Source organism: Saccopteryx leptura, chromosome 9, assembly GCF_036850995.1.
Source record: "Saccopteryx leptura isolate mSacLep1 chromosome 9, mSacLep1_pri_phased_curated, whole genome shotgun sequence".
NCBI classification, from domain to species: Eukaryota; Metazoa; Chordata; class Mammalia; order Chiroptera; family Emballonuridae; genus Saccopteryx; species Saccopteryx leptura.
Window position 1 is genome coordinate 34,700,026 of NC_089511.1, and position 17,897 is coordinate 34,717,922.

Here is a 17,897-nt window from a genome sequence, read left to right on the forward strand (position 1 = left end):
CCCCTGAGGAACTTGACCTTGGTTTTGTTTGGGGTGAGGGGTAGTGGGAAGCTGATGATTGGGATCCCCTGGGCTCTGGGAGAAGAGTGGAGCTCAGTGGACTCACTTCGTACCACTCTCTTGGAAGCAGCTGCAGTGATTGAAGAGGAGGGGGGCAGCCTGGAACCCACAGCCCAGAGCCTAAGCCAGGGCAGTGGTCATACCTGCCTGTGATCAGAATCACTTGGAATGTTGGGAAAAGGCAGGTGTTGGAGATGGGGATTCCTAGGTGTGTGCCTGGTGTATGTGAGTGTGTGTGAGTGTGTGTGTGTGTGTGTGTGTGTGTTTGTGTGTGTAAGTCAAGCCCCTGACACCTGTCCCCCAAAGCCTTTTCTTCTCAGCCCAAGATCCTTGGTCTGCCGAGGAAGTAAAAGCCAAGTAATTAGAGCAATCCCCCCCCCTTCCCCTTAGGGATGAACGGGTTGGAGAACAGCTTCCTGTGTATGATCAAACAAGAGTTCCAGTGCTGACTGAGTGCCTACCGTATACCGGGCGCAGTTCTAGGAGCTGAGAATACAGCAAGGGAAGGAGACATCAAAACCCCTTGCCCCTTGTGGATGCTGGAGTCTGAGTGCTAAGGAGGAAACATAAAACAGAATAGGAGTTTATAACGGTGGGGGTGGGGAGCTAAGATTTTAGACAAGGTGGACAAGGAGAGACTCTTTGGAATGGTGGCCTTTGGAGAAAGCCCCTGAAGGGAGTGGGGAAGCCATGGGGCTTGCTGTGGGGATTCTGGGTTCCGGGAGGGCAGAAAGGGATCGGGGTTGCACAGCTCCCTCCTCTTGAAATGTCTTTCCTTCCCCCCACCCAGTTAACTCTTTCATAGCTGCGAGCAAGTGTCTCTTTGCCAGTCTGGAACCCTTCCCAGTGTACTGCAGACTCTTGTGGATTCGTGGATGTGATTATTAAAGGGCTGTCTCTCCATTAGTAGGTGAGCAGCCAGAGGGCAGGGACCGGGTCTGCACGGCTGGTTTTATCCCCTCGCGTGGGGCACAGAGGCCGGCACAGTGCGTGTACTCCACACTTCCTTGCAGAACAAACGGGGTTTGAATGAGCAAATGAAGGGTGGTTCTGTCTTCATGGCCTCACTCACCTGTACTCCTTCTCAGTTGCAAAAAAGTGGTGGTGCAGATGGTGAGAGGGATGGTAGCTATACTGAGGTCACACTAGGAGAGGGGACCAGAGGAAGTAAAGGGTGTGTCAGGGCTGAGACAACACTGGTCAGCAGGTGTGGCTGCCCCTGGACACTTCATGAGCCTGGAAAGACAACAGGCAGGTCTGAAGCTCAGTGGGGCCCAAGTGCTGGCTGGTGACTATCCTGTCCCAGGACGGCCTTGAACAAGAGCGCTTGGCAGCCTCCAGCCGAGCAGCATGGTACCGAGAAAGGGTCCCTGCACAATGGCCTCCTAGCAGACCCTGTTTGGGTCTGAGAAGCCTTGGACCTTCCTGATCGCCATGTCATGACCTCCCTGCACCCTGGGAGCGCCACCCAATCGCATGTGGCTTTGGAGGTATTTGGGCCCAGAGGGGCCCTACATGGTGTCACGGAGGTTAGGAAGCAGGACCAAGAGGGACAAGCTCTTTCCATTCACAACTCCTCAAACTCCACCAGCAAAATCCCTATTTGAGGCAAGTCTCTGAAGTTCATTCAGTTCCATATTCAACAATCATTTTACTGAGCACAGTGGTAGGTTAAAGATGACTGCAAATTCTTTGTCCCTCTCATCATTGAGAGGCAAGGGGTATTTCCCACCTCCTAGAATCTGTGGCCTTGTGCTTTGTAACAGACAAAATACAGCAGAGGTTACTAAGCCTTGAGCCCTGGTGGCTCTGCTTCCTCCATCCTAGAACACTTGCTCTCAGAAAGGCTCCTTCCTAGAGTCCAACCAGCAAGCTGAAAGATGCCCGAGCCACAGGGAGGGCCCCCGCTGAGCTCCCAGTCAGCACCCCGCACCACCCACCTGCCATGTGTTTGAGTCAGGTTGAACGTTCAGCCCAGGCAAGTCCCCATCAGATGACAGCGGCTCCAGCTGGCAAAGAACCACCTGGCTGAGTTCAGGAAACCCACAGAATTGGGAGAAATAGCAAATGGTTGTTATTTTAAGCCACTAAGGTTTGGGATGTTTTGTAACACATCAAGATATAACTTAGATGAGCGCCAACTATGTGCCAAACATAGACATGATCCAAGTTATTGCTTCCTTTAAGCTTCATTTTAATTTGCCACAATTAGATTTATGAACTATCTCAAATATCCAAAAAAGCATAGAGCATGAGAAAAGCTACACCTACATGTTCACCATCCACCGAAATGTAACAACTTGCTATATTTGCTTGAGTTTTCTTTTTTCCTTAAAAGCTTTATTATTACAGCCTGACCAGGCGGTGGCGCAGTGGATAGAGCGTCGGACTGGGATATTGAGGACCCAGGTTCGAGACCCTGAGGTCCCCAGCTTGAGCGTGGGCTCATCTGGTTTGAGCAAGGCTCACCAGCTTGGACCCAAGGTCGCTGGCTTGAGCAAGGGGTCACTAGGTCTGCTGTAGCCCCCAGTCAAGGCACATATGAGAAAGCAATCAATGAACAACTGGGGTGCCACAGTAAAGAATTGATGCTTCTCATCTCCCTCTCTTCCTGTCCGTCTGTTCCTATCTGTCCCTATCTCTGTCTCTGTCACAAAAAATTAAAAAAAAATTTATTATTACAGATATTCAAAGGTCTGTGGGTATCTCTCCCCAGTCCCATTCTCTTCCCTCCATCCTGATGTTGGGGTTGACCCTCCCGCTGATTTTTTTGTTGTGTCGTACATCTATGTACCCATAGGTGTACAAATAGTCTATAGTCATGGTTAGTCTCCATAGCCAACTCACCAACAGTAGGCATTAATGTTCCATTTTACAGGTAAGGAAACCGAGTCTCAGAGAGGTGAAATGGCTTAGAGCAAGGATGCATGGTTGAAAAAAGGCAAGGCTGGCCTTTCTCACTAGAACCCACCAATACTGACGAGGTTGAAGGTAGCTTTTCCTTTCTGGAGTAACTTCTCTGCACATGTGTGTGCCCACACTTGTACTGTGGGATTTTGGAAATGGGGACCACAGGAATGAAATGATGTGACTCCTGGAATTTATTCAGTGGACAAGAAAGTAGATGAGAATGACCCTACAATGGTCCATGTTGGAGCTGGGTGATGGGTACATGGGGCTTGATTGTGCTCTTCTCTTTCCACATTTATGTCTGAAAATGCCCTAAATAAAACTTAAAAAAGAAACACAGACCCTGGCTGGGTAACTCGGTTGGTTAGAGCATCATCCTGAAGCACAGAGGTTGCTGGTTTGATCCCTGGTCAGGGCACATATAGGAACTGATCGATGTCCCTGTCTCTGTCTGTCTGTCTGTCTGTCTCTCTCTCTCTCTCCCTTCTTCTCTCTCTAGAAATATAAAATAATTAAAAAGAAAAAGAAATGCAGTCTCTGGGTAAACAGGCTCCAGGAGTAGGGGGCTTGCAGGCAGGGGACAGGCTGGCCACACAGGCAAGGATGTGCCTGTCATTATGGGCTTGTCTCTCTAAGAGAGTCACCCGAGAGCCACACACTCACCTTGTGCCCTGGGGGAGGGGAGAAGCCTCCTCCTTGTACCCCAGGCTGGGTCTGGTTCCCTGCTCAATGCTCTCCCAGGCCCTCCAACCTTGCACAGACCACACTGTGTTGTAGCAGCTCCATCTTCCTGGAGGCAAAGCGTCCAGCATCGGGCAGCAGTGAAGAGCCTTTCATCTCTGTGTCCCCTGTCCTGGCTCAGTGTCTGACACAAGTTGGTTTAATGAGCAGCAATGACACGAGGCCCTGAGGGTTGGGAACAGAACCAACCTGAGCTTGCTGGGTTGCAGAATGTCTCACTTTGCCTTTGAGGAGCAACCATTGGGCTGGAGTCCCCCCAAACTGGTGGATGCCTCAACAAGCCCCCTCAGGGGCTGTGAGACCTTAAGCAAGTCACCCAGACTTTCTGAATCTCAGAGCACCGGTTCAGAGGGCTGCAGTAAGGATCCAAAGTGAGAGGGATGTAAATTCAACTTTGAAAGAAGCAAACAAGTCATAGCTAACATTTGTTCTGAGCTAATTAGGTACCAGGCACTGTTTAGCACTAACTTTGCATGGCCTTCTGAGGTGGGTAGTATTATATCCCCTATTATAGACGAGGTGCCTGAGGCCTAGAGAGGTGCCATCACTTTCCCTCAGTCTTGCGCTTGTAGGTAACACAACCTGGTTTTCTGAGTGTTGCTGCCCCTCCACATTCACTGTTGATAAAGTCAGTGTGAGAACAAAGCAATCCCCCCCCATACTCAAAATCAGGGGCTACCCATGTGTGAAAGACACAGCAAAAATTGGCCCCAAGAAAGCCCAGGCCATCCTACCCAGCAGAAAAGGCAGTATCTGCCAACAGATAGTCACAGGAATCGATGGCCACTTCATCAAAATTAAAAACTCTTCAAAAGACACCATTAAGAAAATGAAAACCCAAGCCACAGACTGGAGAACATATTTGCAAATCCTAAATCTGATAAGGGACTGAATGCATAAAGAACCCTTAGAACTCAATAACAAGAAGGCAAATAACCCAATTAAAAACTTAAATTTAAATTAACGAAGATTAGAATAGACATTTCACCAGAGAAGATATATAAATGAACAAGAAGCACATAAAAAGAAGCTCAACATCCTTGGTCTGTAGGGAGATGCAAATTAAAACCACAGTGAGTTACCACTTCACAAGCACAAGGATGGCTAGAATCAGAAAAGGAAAATAACAAGTGTCAGTGCGGATGTGGAGAAACGCTACATGACTGCCAGGAGTGTAAAATGATGCAGCCACTTTGAAAAACAGCTCAATAGATCCTTTTTTTTTTGCACATGTGTAAGAGAGAGAGAAAGAGATGAGAAGCATCAACTCATAGTTGCATCACTTTTAGTTGTTCACTGATTGCTTCTCATATGTGCCTTGATCAGGGAGCTCCAGCCAAGCTATGACCCCTTGGGCTTCAAGTCAGTAACCTTAGGGCCCAAGCCAGGGACCATGAGGGCTATGATCCCATGCTCAAGCTGACGACCCTGAGCTCTAGCTGGTGAGCCCATGCTCAGTGATCAGGGTTTTGAACCTGGGTCCTCAGCATCCCAGGTCGATGTTCTTTCCATTGTGCCACTGCCTGATCAGGCCAGCTCAACAGATTATTATTATTATTATTATTATTATTATTATTGTTATTGACGGAGACAGAGAGAAAGTCAGAGGGAGGGACAGATAGGGACAGACAGACAGGAAGTGAGAGATGAGAAGCATCAATTCTTCATTGCAGCTCCTTAGTTGATCAGTGATTGCTTTCTCATATGTGCTTTGACCCAAGGGGGGCTACAGCAGAGCGAGTGACACCTTGCTCAAGCCAGCAACCCTGGGCTCAAGCCAGCGACCTTTGGCTTCAATCCAGTGACCTTTGGGCTCAAGCCAGCTACCCCTCGCGCAAGCTGGTGAGCCCGTGCTCAAGCCAGTGACCTTGGGGTTTTGAACCTGGGTCCTCCGCATCCCAGTCCAGCACTTTAATCACTGTGCCACTGCCTGGTCAGAATCAACAGATTCTTTTTTTAAAAAAATTTTTTTTATAGAGACAGAGAGAGAGTCAGAGAGAGGGATAGATAGGGACAGACAGGAACGAAGAGAAATGAGAAGCATCAATCATTAGTTTTTCGTTGCGACACCTTAGTTGTTCATTGATTTCTTTCTCATATGTGCCTTGACCATGGGGCTACAGCAGACCGAGTAACCCCTTGCTCAAGCCAGCGACCTTGGGTCCAAGCTGGTGAGCTTTGCTCAAACCAGATGAGCCCACGCTCAAGCTGGAGACCTCGGGGTCTCGAACCTGAGTCCTTGGCATCCCAGTCCGACACTCTATCCACTGCGCCACCGCCTGGTCAGGCTCAACAGATTCTTAAACAGTTAAATACAGTGTGTCCGTAAAGTCATGGTGCACTTTTGACCAGTCACAGGAAAGCAACAAAAGACAATAGAAATGTGAAATCTGCACCAAATAAAAGGAAAACCCTCCCAGTTTCTGTAGGATGATGTGGCAGCATGTGCGCATGCACAGATAATGACATAACACCCTGTATGCAGCGGAGCAGCCCACGGCCATGCCAGTTGAGATGTGGATGGTACAGAGGAAAGTTCAGTGTGTTCTGTGGCTCGCTAAATTAGAATTCGTGACCAAAGTGCAACGTGAATATCGGCGCATTTATAACGAAGCGCCACCACATAGGAATAACATTACTCGGTGGGATAAGCAGTTGAAGGAAACCGGCAGTTTGGTGGAGAAACCCTGTTCTGGTAGGCCATCAGTCAGTGACGAGTCTGTAGAGGCTATACGGGATAGCTACCTAAGGAGCCCTAAAAAATCTGTGCATGAGCCCACATCGAACTGCACTGAATAGGTATGAAACTGGGAGAGTTTTTCTTTTATTTGGTGTAGATTTCACATGTCTATCGTCTTTTGTTGCTTTCCTGTGACTGGTCAAAAGTGCACCATGACTTTACGGACACACTGTATTTGGCCCTGGCTGGTTAGCTCTGTCAGTTAGAGCACTGTCCAGAAATGTTAAGGTTGCGGAGTTTAATCCCAGTTAGGGCACATATGGAAAGCAATCAATGAATGCACAACTCAGTGAAACAAGTGGATGCTTCTTTCTCTCCCCCCACTTCCTTTCTCTGTCTCTCTAAAATCAATCAAAAAAAAAAAATCAATCAATCAGGGAAAAATCCTAGATTCTGCCCATCTTTCCTTTAAAAAAAGTTAAATATTTATTTACCATATATTCTAGCAACTCCACGTCTAGGTACCTACCCAAGATAAAATGAAAATACATGTGCATACAAAGACTTGTACTTTCCTAGCAGCTTTATTCATAGAAATCAAAAGGTAAAAACAACCCAATTGTCCATCAACTAATGATTGAAAGAAACAAAGTGTGATCTAACCATACCATGGACTGTAACCGAGCCATAAGAAGGAAGGATGCACTTCAAAACCGTTATGCTCAATGCAAGAAGCCAGGCACAAAAGAGTGCATATTCCATGATCCCATTTCTATGGAATATCCAGAAAGGCAAAAATATAGAGACAGGAAGCAGACTGATAGTTGCCAAGGGCTGGGGCTGGAAGGAGGCGGGACTGTAAATAGGTAGAGGGATCTGTAAATTTACTGAAAATTATTGAATTGTGCACTTAAAACAGGTGAATTTTATGGCATGTAAGTTACACTTCATTAGAGCTGTTAAACAACAATGGCTACCATGGAAATACTTCCAAAGAGTAAGGACAGGCCACAAGAGCCAAGGGAGGAAGAGGCACTCTCCCCCAGGATGTGCTGGACACTAGGATGACCAGGTGACCCAAGATGCTAGAGCAACTAACTCCTGCTGCCAGGGCAGAGGCCGCCGGGGTTCTGCGGAATTTGCAGAGAGCAGGGTGGATGAGCCCCACTAGCAGCGGGAGGGCTAGCTCTGCAGCAGAACGAGAAGCCTGGGAATTTCTTGGGGGGGGGGGGACAGGTCACCAGCAGAGAGGAGACCTGAGGGCAAAGGTCCTAAAAAAGAATGGGGCAGAAAGGAAGGAAGACAAAGAGCAGAAGCACCCTGAGAACGGAGGATGATGGAGTGGAGAAACGGGGAAAAGAAGCCATACCCCAGGTGCCTTGGAAAGCACCCCCTGATGACCCAGAGGAGGAAAGTCAAACTAACAGGCAGAATAGCCCAGGCCCCATGACTTAGGGGCATATGTGCGAGCAGGAGTTAAGTCACCTGTTTCCCATCCCACACTTGAGATGGTGGAGTTGGTGCAATCATTCCTTCCTTCATTCATTTATCCGTTACTGAACATTTGCACCCTGGCAGATGCTGGCAGCCTGGGGAACAGACAAACAAGGCCCTGCTTCATGGAATCTGCAGGCCAAGGGGGCAGAGAGTCCTGATATATATGATAAGCATAACTGGAGTTGCAGAAACAAAGTTCAGGGGTGGAGAGACAGATGGCAGGGCTCAGGGACAAGGCAAGAGGTGTCCCTGAGGGTAGATGGTAGGATGAAAGTGACAGCAGAGCCAGGCCTGCCTTGAAGGCTTGAAGGAGGGCGTGTGTGTGTGTGTGTGTGTGTGTGTGTGTGTGTGTGTGTGTGTGTGGTGGTGAGAAGCTGAGAAGGTGAGGGCAGTGTGAGCCAACGCCAGAGGTCAGAGGCAGCCAGACCAGTGGATTTCTGGGATTGTGTTCAGGAATTTGGACTCTATGACAATGGCTGCAGCTGGTCATTGAGGCGTTTTCAGCAGGGGAGTGGCCAGCTCAGAGAAGCATGCTAAAATGCTGGCTCTGCTCTGCTTGAGGAGGGTGGACTGAAGCGGGCGGCGGCAGGGAGGAGGTTGCTGCACCAGGAGGTGGACAGTGCCTGGCCCTGTGGGTTCTCCATGAGCCTATAAAATTGTTCCAGAGCTAGAAAGAAAAGCAATAAACAAAAACAAAAAAGAATGTTCTGCAGCCATAAGAGAGGATAACAGCTCTTTATGTCCTAATATAGAAAGATCCCCAAGTGGGGGGAAAAAAGGTGCAGAGAGTATACAAATGTTCAATCTCTTCATTAAAAAGGGATAAGAGCCTGACCGGGTGGTGGCGCAGTGGATAGAGCATAGGACTGGGATGCGGAGGACCCTGGTTCGAGACCCCAAGGTCACCAGCTTGAGCGCGGGCTCATCTGGTTTGAGCAAAGCTCACCAGCTTGGACCCAAGGTCTCTGGCTCGAGAAAGGGGTTACTCGGTCTGCTGAAGGCCCACGGTCAAGGCACATATGAGAAAGCAATCAATGAACAACTAAGGTGTCGCAATGAAAAACTGATGATTGATACTTCTCATCTCTCTCCATTCCTGTCTGTCTGTCCCTATCTATCTGACTCTGTCTCTGTAAACAAACAAACAAACAAATAAATAAAAAATAAAAAGAGATAAGAGGCCCTGGCTGGTTGGCTCAGTAGTAGAGCATTGGCCTGGCATGTGGAAATCCTGAGTTTGATTCCCAGCCAGGGCACAAAGGAGAAGCACCCATCTGCTTCTCCACCCCTTCTCCTCTCCTTTTTCTCTGTCTCTCTCTTCCGCTCCCGCAGCCAAGGCTCCATTGAAGCAAAGTTAGCCCGGTGCTGAGGATGGCTCTATGACATCTGCCTCAGGTGCTAGAATGGCTCTTGTTGCAATGGAGCAATGTCCCAGATGGGCAGAGCATCGCCCCCTGGTGGGCATGCCAGGTGGATCCTGCTCAGGCACATGTGGGAGTCTGTCTGAGTGCCACCCCACTTCTAACTTTGGAAAAAAAAAGGGATAACAGGCCTTGGCAGGTTGGCTCAGTGGTAGAGCATTGGTCCAGCGTATGGAAGCCTAAGTTCAATTCCTGGCCAGGGCACACAGGAGAAACACCCATCTGCTTCTCCACCCCTCCCCCTCTCCTTTCTCTTTATCTCTCTTCCCCTCCCGCAGCAAGGCTCCATTGGAGCAAAGTTAGCCTGGTGCTGAGGATGGCTCTATGACATCTGCCTCAGGTGCTAGAATGGTTCCAGTTATAATGGAGCAACATCCCAGATGGGCAGAGCATCGCCCCCTGGTGGGCATGCCTGGTGGATCCCAGTCGGGTGCATGCGGGAGTCTGTCTGACTGCCTCCCTGCTTCTCACTTCAGAAAAATACAAAAAAAGACCTGTGGTGGCGCAGTGGATAAAGTGTCAACCTAGAAATGCTGAGGTTGCCGGTTCAAAACCCTGGGCTTGCCTGGTCAAGGCACATATGGGAGTTGATGCTTCCTGCTCCTCCCCCCTTCTCTCTCTCTCTCTCTCCCCCTCTCCCCTCTCTATAATGAATAAATAAAATCTAAAAAAAAAAAAGTATTAAAAAAAAAGAAAAATACAAAAAAACAAAAAAGAAGGGACAAGAACATGGCTGTACCTTTTCTTACGTATACTGCTCACAAAAATCAGGGGATATTTTAAAGTGAATATGAAGTGATAACATATCCCCTGATTTTTGTGAGCAGTGTATATGCATACATGTCTCTGGAGGGTTCCCTCAGACACCAGTGCTGCTGGCTGCTGGTGCAGGAGGGCAAGGGGCTGCGGCAGAGGTCCTAGCAGACTCTACCCCTTATCTCTTTTGAAACTTAAATCAGGAGAATGGATTATGCAATCTGAAAGTTAAATTAAAAAAACAAAAAACAACAACAACAATGGAGCCTGACCTGTGGTGGCACAATGGATAAAACCTTGACCTGGAACGCTGAGTTGCCTGTTTAAAACCCCAGGCTTGCCCAGTTCAAGGCTCATACAAAAAGCAACTACTATGGGTTGATGCTTCCCGCTCCTCTCTCTCTCTCTCTCTCTTTCTCTCTCCCTTCGCTCTCTAAAATCAATAGATAATAATAAAAAAAATCTTTGGGTTCTAACATATAGAGAAAACTGCAAAATAGAAGCTAATAAATGTTTACTTAAGACATCAAAGTGTTATTTGTCGTTAAATTCAGTCTTCAGAAAAGTTCCAGTACATTTAAAAACACATTGAGGTTTCGCTTCCTTCCCAAGCATTCTTGAGTATGCATGATTGCCTAGCACTCAGAGCCAACATTAAGCCCTGGCCCGGTGGCTCAGGTGGTGATAGCATCATCCCAGTTTGCCAAGGTTGCAGGTTTGATCCTTGGTCACATAAAGGAATCAACCAATGAATGTATAAATAAATGGAACAAATCGATGTTTTTTTCCTCTCTCAAATCAATAAATAAAATTTTAAAAAGCTAATGTTAGATTTAATAAGTTACTTATTAGCCATCGAATTTCAAATGAAAAATTCTAAGAATTATACCATGGTGCTTAAAAAAATTTTTTTTAATTGATTTTATTGGGTTGACAGTTCATAAAGGTTTCAGGTATACAATTCTGTAATACATCATCTGTATACTGCATTGTCAAAACCATTTTTTTTATAAGTGAAAGAGAGAGAGAGACAAGGACAGAAAGACAGGAAGGGAGAGAGATAAGAAGTGCCTACTTGTAGTAGCGGCACTTTAGTTGTTCATTGATTGCTTTTTCATACGTGCCTTAATGGGAGACTCCGCTGAACCAGAGAGCCCTTGCTCAAGCCAGTGACTTTGGGCTCAGGCCAGCGACCTGGAGCTTCAAGCCAGTGACCTTTGGGCTCAAACCAGCGATCACGGGGTCATGTCTCTGATCCCATGCTCAAGCCGGTGACCCCCTGCTCAAGCTAGTGAGCCCATGCTCAAGCTGGTGACCTCCGGGTTTTGAACCAGTGTCCTAAGTCGACGCTCTATCCACTGCACCACTACCTGGTCAGGCAATTTTTTAAAGACTTTATTGACTTTAGAGAGAGAGAGAGAGAGAGAGAGAGAGAGAGAGAGAGGAAACAAGATTGTATTTGCTTCACTTTAGTTGTTCATTGATTGCTTCTTGTATGTGCCTTGACCGGGCAAGCCCTGGGCCTTGAACTGGAGACCTCAGCATTCCAGGTCAATGTGCTACCACTCTGCCACTACAGATCAGGCAAAACCACTGGTGTTTAACGGTATGTTTGATTGGGATTTTTTATGTCTGTTGGGTTCTGGGGGGTTGTGGTAGGGGTATGGAGAAATGGGAGAGTTTCTGAGAGATGGGGAAGGAAGCAGTGGGATATAGGGGGGCAATAGCAATCAAGGATGGCCCCCCTTTTTGTGCTTCCTGAAACCCATGAGTGAGTTTGCTTTGTTGAATTAATGTAAATCTTGCCAAATTCAGGAAAACAGCAGACCTTGGAACGATCTTGAAAACAAAAAAATCAGTTCCTTGTGATCTGAAGGAAAATTGTTGCTTTTTAAATTTTTTTATTTATTTTTCATTAAGTGAGAGGCAGGTAGGCAGAGAGACAGACTCCCGCATGAGCACCCACTGGGAGCCACCCAGCAGGGCAATACTCTGTTCATCTGAGGCTGCTGCTCCACTGCTCTGCAACCAAGCTATTTCAGCGCTGAGGTAAAGCCATGAAGCCATCCTCAGTACACAGGACCAACCTGCTCAAACCATTTGCACTATGGCTGCAGGAGGAGAAGAAAGAAAGAAAGAAGTGGGAGAGGTGGAGAAGCAGATGGTCACTTCTTCTGTGTGCCCTGACCGGGAATCAAACCCAGACTTGTACATTCTGAGCTGATGTTCTACCACTGAGCCAACTGGTCAGGGCCTGAAATTGTTGCTTTTTTTTTTTTTAAGGATTTAAAAATTATTTATTTATTTATTCATTTTTAGAGATGAGAGAGAGAGGGAGAGAAAGAGATAGAGAGAGAGAGAAGAGAGAGACAGAGAGAAGGAGGGAGGAGCTGGAAGCATCAACTCCCATATGTGCCTTAACCAGGCAAGCCCAGGGTTTTGAACCGGTGACCTCAGCATTTCCATGAAATTGTTGCTTTTGATAGACATTCTTGTTCATACACCAACATGTTCTTATAAGGGCAGTAATGACATTTATTCAAGAGCTTGTTTTAGGACCTCACCTGTCTGTACCCCAAAGCCCTGTGCCAGAGAGCACCCAGGGCTCAGAAGTAAGACCTGGTCCGAGTCCTTGCCTTTATTTTACATTAACTTGAATAAGCTTGGCTTTTCCAGCTCAGCTTAGTAGAGTCATTTCAAAGGGAATATGGATGGGCCTTGGGAAGATGACGTCAGGAAGGATGGGGGATGGGAAACTGCTCTGATGCAGCCAGAAGGGCCAGCAGATGAAGGGCCTGGTACTAGAGCAGGAGAAGAAAGACCCGTGAAAAGCAGGCCAAACACCCAGAAAGTGTGGCCACTGGGGACAGTGGTAGAGGGACAGTCCTCCATGCCCAATAGCACACCCATTCAGTGGTCCAGACTCATACCTAATGGTCACCATTTGTCATAGAGAAAAGGATAAATGTTGTTGTTATACATTGCCCACATAAAACCATTAAAATTCGCTCTGGCCGGATAGCTCGGTTGGTTGGAGCATCGTCCCAAAGCGCAGAGGTTGCCAGTTCAATTCCTGGTTAGGGCACATACAGGAATAGCTTGATGTTCCTGTCTCCATCGCTCTCCCTTCCTTCCTCTCCCTCTCAAATTAATAAAAAAAATAAAAATAAAAATAAACCCATTAAAATTCCTTAACCATTGTGCCTGAAGGGTTAAAAGTCAGTTATCAAAAATCTTAAGTGAAATATATTTCTTCCCAAAGATTACGAATGGGTAAGGTTTCTTGGAATGAGAGAGGGACTCCCAGACCATTCAGACCATCTGCTCAGGGGCATTCCGCAGGAGGCTTTGGGCTAGAGGACTCAGAGCTTTTTTTTTTGAGTCTTGCCTGGCTCAGCTGCCTAACTGGCAGCTTCAAAGTTAACCTTTTGCAAGGCATCAAAGAGGGTGCCATGTGGTGCAGGGCCTGGGCCTGGGCACTGTGCCCAGGGGTCGAGCACCCTTGGCATTCTTCTTCAGAGTAGCTGGCTCCCATCCCTCTACAGAGTGGCCCTGGCCTCCTGTGGTGCCAACAGGGTTGAGGGGAGTCACATGCATGGCTGGGAGGGGGCTGAGGGTGCTCACTAGACCCTGAAGGACATCTTTTCCCTGATATATGTGAGGCTTTCTGTGAGGCCCTGCTCAGGGGAAGGCTGGTCCGGCAGTCAGCCATTTTCCTTCCACGGGCATCAGCTCCCACGACACAACCCCTCACTCCCTCTGGGCAGAAGGAAGGAAGGGGAGGGTGTCAGGGCTGTTATGCAAGAGGCCAGGCTGTCTGTGCAGCCTGACAATGGCCAGGGATGGAGCGAGAGGGAACTCAGATACACTGTGGTCCTCCTGTTCTCAAGCATCTGGTCATTCATTCATTCGTTCATTCAACTTTCCCTGGGCACCTGCCACAAGGCGCCAGGCTGGCGAAGTCTAGCACTGCACCATCCAACTGAAATCTAATCTGAGTCACAGGTGCCATTAATGATTTCCTAGTAGCCTTACTAAAAAAGTAAAAAGAAACAGGCGAAATTCACTTAAATAGCAGTTCATGAGTCTAAAAGTAATTATTTCAACTTGTAATCAATATAAAAATTGTTTTAATATGGCGTACATTCCTTTTTTTTTTTATTATTCTTTCTTTTCATACTCAGTCTTCCAAAGCTGTTGTCCTTTATATTTAAAGCATATCTCAAATCAGACTAGCCACATTTCAAATCCCCAAGAGCCACAAGTGGCTGTCAGCTGCTATATCAGACAGCAGAGATCTAGAGATATGAAAAATAGTAGCAACCAGCCCCTGTAAGTGCTACAGAGTACTAGAACAAAAGGGTCTGTCTAGAGCAGGGGTCCCCAAACTATGGCCCCCTGAGGCCATTTATCTGGCTCCCGCTGCACTTCCAGAAGGGGCACCTCTTTCATTGGTGGTCAGTGAGAGGAGCATAGTTCCCATTGAAATACTGGTCAGTTTGTTGATTTAAATTTACTTGTTCTTTATTTTAAATATTGTATTTGTTCCTGTTTTGTTTTTTTACTTTAAAATAAGATATCTGCAGTGTGCATAGGGATTTGTTCATAGTTTTTTTTTGTTTGTTTTTTCATAGTTTTTTTTTATAGTCCAGCCCTCCAACAGTCTGAGGGACAGTGAACTGGCCCCCTGTGTAAAAAGTTTGGGGACCCCTGGTCTAGATAGAGTCTCCTCTGTGGGCTCTGGGACACTGGGCTCCTGGGCCTTGCTTTGTTACCTGGTAACCCTGCAGGGCACCTGGCCAGCTGCAGATGCTGGCAAGCATTTAGTGAATTAACCACGAGGAGATGGTCTGGCTGATGTGTTGAGAACTCTCTCCACGCTCACGGAGTAGAAGTGGCAAACTTTCGGAGGGCAACTTGACAACATCTGGGGAAGTTCGTCCCCTGTCACCCAGCCACTCCACTAATGGATCTGTGTCTCCCAGAAACCCATGCACATGTGACCACGAGGAGGAGGCAGCATGAGGGTGCTCACTGTAGCATTTTGTGTAAAAGTTTAAACTTGGAAATGCTGTTTGTCTGAAGAATGAATAGACAATCTGGGGGCATATTATCATGACTTTTCTCATTCAATGGAAAACCACACAGCAGCCGATATGAAAGAACTAGATCTATGTGCACCCACAGGGGAAATGCTCAAAAGCTTCTTGAGTGAGAGAAAAGCAAAACTGTATGGATAGAACATTGATCTGAACCTTTTGAAAAAGACAAAGCAGTTTATCCGTGCAGAAAACACTATAGAACTCTCCGAGAGGGTTTCAGGTAAGTGGTTGATTCTGGGAAGAAGAAAGAAAAAGGGAGGGGAGAGGACAAAGGGGGTGTCATCTCAACATTTTATCTCTTCAAATCTTCAGCAAATACGGCAAAAGGCTAATCTGTGTAAAATACATATTATGAGTGCATGTTACGGAGGTCTCTGTACTTTTCTATACTTGAACTCTTTCATAATAAAACATTAAACTCTTCTGAATAAAACACATGGATTAATAAATGGCCTTGAGAAAGTCACTGATCTTTCTGTGCTTCAGTTTTCATGCCTGAAAGATGGGATAATAGTAACTATGTCACTGAGTTGACATGGGGCAAAAATGTGGCTATTTTTTCATGACCAGCATTTGGTAATAGAAGCCCTTAATCAATAACCGTCGTGAATGTTTATTAAGTGCTTACCATGTGCCGGACACAAATGAATTGACTTAATGACAAGCAATACAAAAGGAAGGCATCCTTATTCCCATTTTACAGATGAAGATACTGAGGCAGAGAGGTTAATTTGCCCAGCAATACCAAGTAGTAAGTGGTGGACCTGGGATTTGAGCTCAGCCAGCCAGGTTCACAACGGGCATTTTGACCCCCTTCTGTAGATGCCCTCTAATCAGTACTGTATCTCTTTCCTTTTCTGGAGATTGAGAATCATTTTTCAAGACCGCAGGTGCCAAATCACTCCCCAATTCTCGGAACCTAGGTTAGTCCTGGGAGAGGCAGGTGGTGCCCACTCTGGCTGTAGACAGCTTGGCGCTGGGCCTCTCCTCAAATGGACAAGCCTGTCTAGAAAACCAAAGTGCTACCTGCCGACTTTAGGGACCCCCCACATACACCAAGTTCAATCTGCTTATTAAGTGCTGCCGAGGACTTGGCCTCCAGCAGTCTCACCTTTACATGTCCCAGCTATAAAAACATTCAACAGGGTGGGAGAGGCACATAAGAAGGGCAGTTCTGAATCTTACATCTGCCTTCAAGTTGCTCCAGGACCCAGAGAGCAGCTCACCTCCCCGGAAGGCCCAGCAGCACTGGCTGGGCGGTGAAGGAGGTCACAACTCCCTTGCAGCCTGAAGACAAAGCTGAACGCTTGGAAATTTTCTCTTTGGCAGCGGGCTCCACTCTCTGAGCAAATGAATTGTGCAACAGATGAATACCATGTTCTCCTGGGCACTGGCAGCCAACAGTGAGGAGAAAATAAACTTTTTTTTTTCTACATGCCATTTCATTTCAATATCTCATTTAACTTAAATTGGAGTGAATCACACTGAACTGTAGTTTGGTGAGGGTAGGGGATGGGAGGAAGCAGTTCTGCCATTTCTTTCTCTAGAATAAACTTCTGTAATCTTTACATAAAATAAAATCTTAGGAATATACATGACTTCTGCTATAAGAAAATAAAAATACAGTTTTAAAAGTTCAGGAAAAGAGGTACAGAAAAGTGCCTGCCGCACTGCTGGGCACACAGGTGACGTTAGATATTGAGGAGAGGTCGATAACCAGGACAGAAAGAGAAGGCTCTTCCCAAGCCTCTGGAGGCAGCATGGGACCAAGCTGCTTTCCAGCCAAGCCCTGCGAGGAAGCCCCTGCAAGGCTCCCGGCAGCCCCCGACCCCCTTACCTCTAGAAGAAGAGATCAGTGGCCGTCTGGCATCTCAGGCTGGGGATAGTCACTTGCTCTTCTGGGGTGGCCATCTGGGCTGTGGCCGCTCCCTGTCCCCTGCTGGCCTGACTCTCTCCTGACTCTGCCCATTTGGACTAAATGCCTGCCCCTGTGTGGAGACGGGAAATTATCTTTAAGCTTAGGCCTTCCAATGGCCCCCGTGGCTTTCGAAGCTTACTGTGTGCCATTAATCCCTGGCTCATACCCCCCAGTTCTGGCCTTGAGGATAGAGGAATGGACCAACTGGAGCCCATGCGGAGGGCGGAAACCCACGTGGTAAGGGGAATAAAACCATGACCAGGGAGGAAGGAGGTGAAGAATGCAACCATCTGTGAAAGTGCTCCTGGGACTCTTACAGGGCCCTAGTGGGGGAGTTTCCGGAAGTGGTTTATAGAGGGGGAAATTTCTGGCAGTCAGAATGGGGGTTCGCTGCCTCAAGACCCGTGAGTTCCCCAACTTGGGGTGTGTCAGGCATGTGATCACCACCTGGTTTATTGGGATGGTTGACCTGATGACTCTGAGAACCTGGGAGGGAGGGTTTCCAGGCCCCAATGTCATTTTGCACAGACTGCCTTTGTCAGCAAGGCTGCCTGTGAGGGGGCGGGTAAGCAGACCACTGTCCCCTACAGCAGGGTGGGGTGCCCTCATAACGGTGGTGGGACAGGGTACTGTGCTCAAGTGCAGCCTACGTGAGATGGCAGATAGGCAGCCTCAGAGCCGGAGAACGGCCCTGATCCTGGTCTGGGGACTTGGAACTGAAAGACACGGGCCAGACAAGCAGCCACAGGCGAGTGTATGGATAGTTTGGGAGAGAGCTGCAGGGTCTTTGCGTGTGGCCAAGAGCAGCGGTG

General features: G+C 47.5%; 1 protein-coding gene across 1 annotated transcript in view; it reads right to left on the reverse strand.

The window, feature by feature from the left end:
• The window catches only part of C9H16orf74 (chromosome 9 C16orf74 homolog), a 57,071-nt gene extending 39,948 nt beyond the window's left edge, over positions 1-17,123 (reverse strand). Inside the window, exon 1 of the mRNA XM_066348802.1 lies at positions 17,005-17,123. The gene's annotated coding sequence lies outside the window, so the exon portion shown is untranslated. The remainder of the gene's footprint in view (positions 1-17,004) is intronic.
• Between the last annotated feature and the right edge of the window lie 774 nt (positions 17,124-17,897).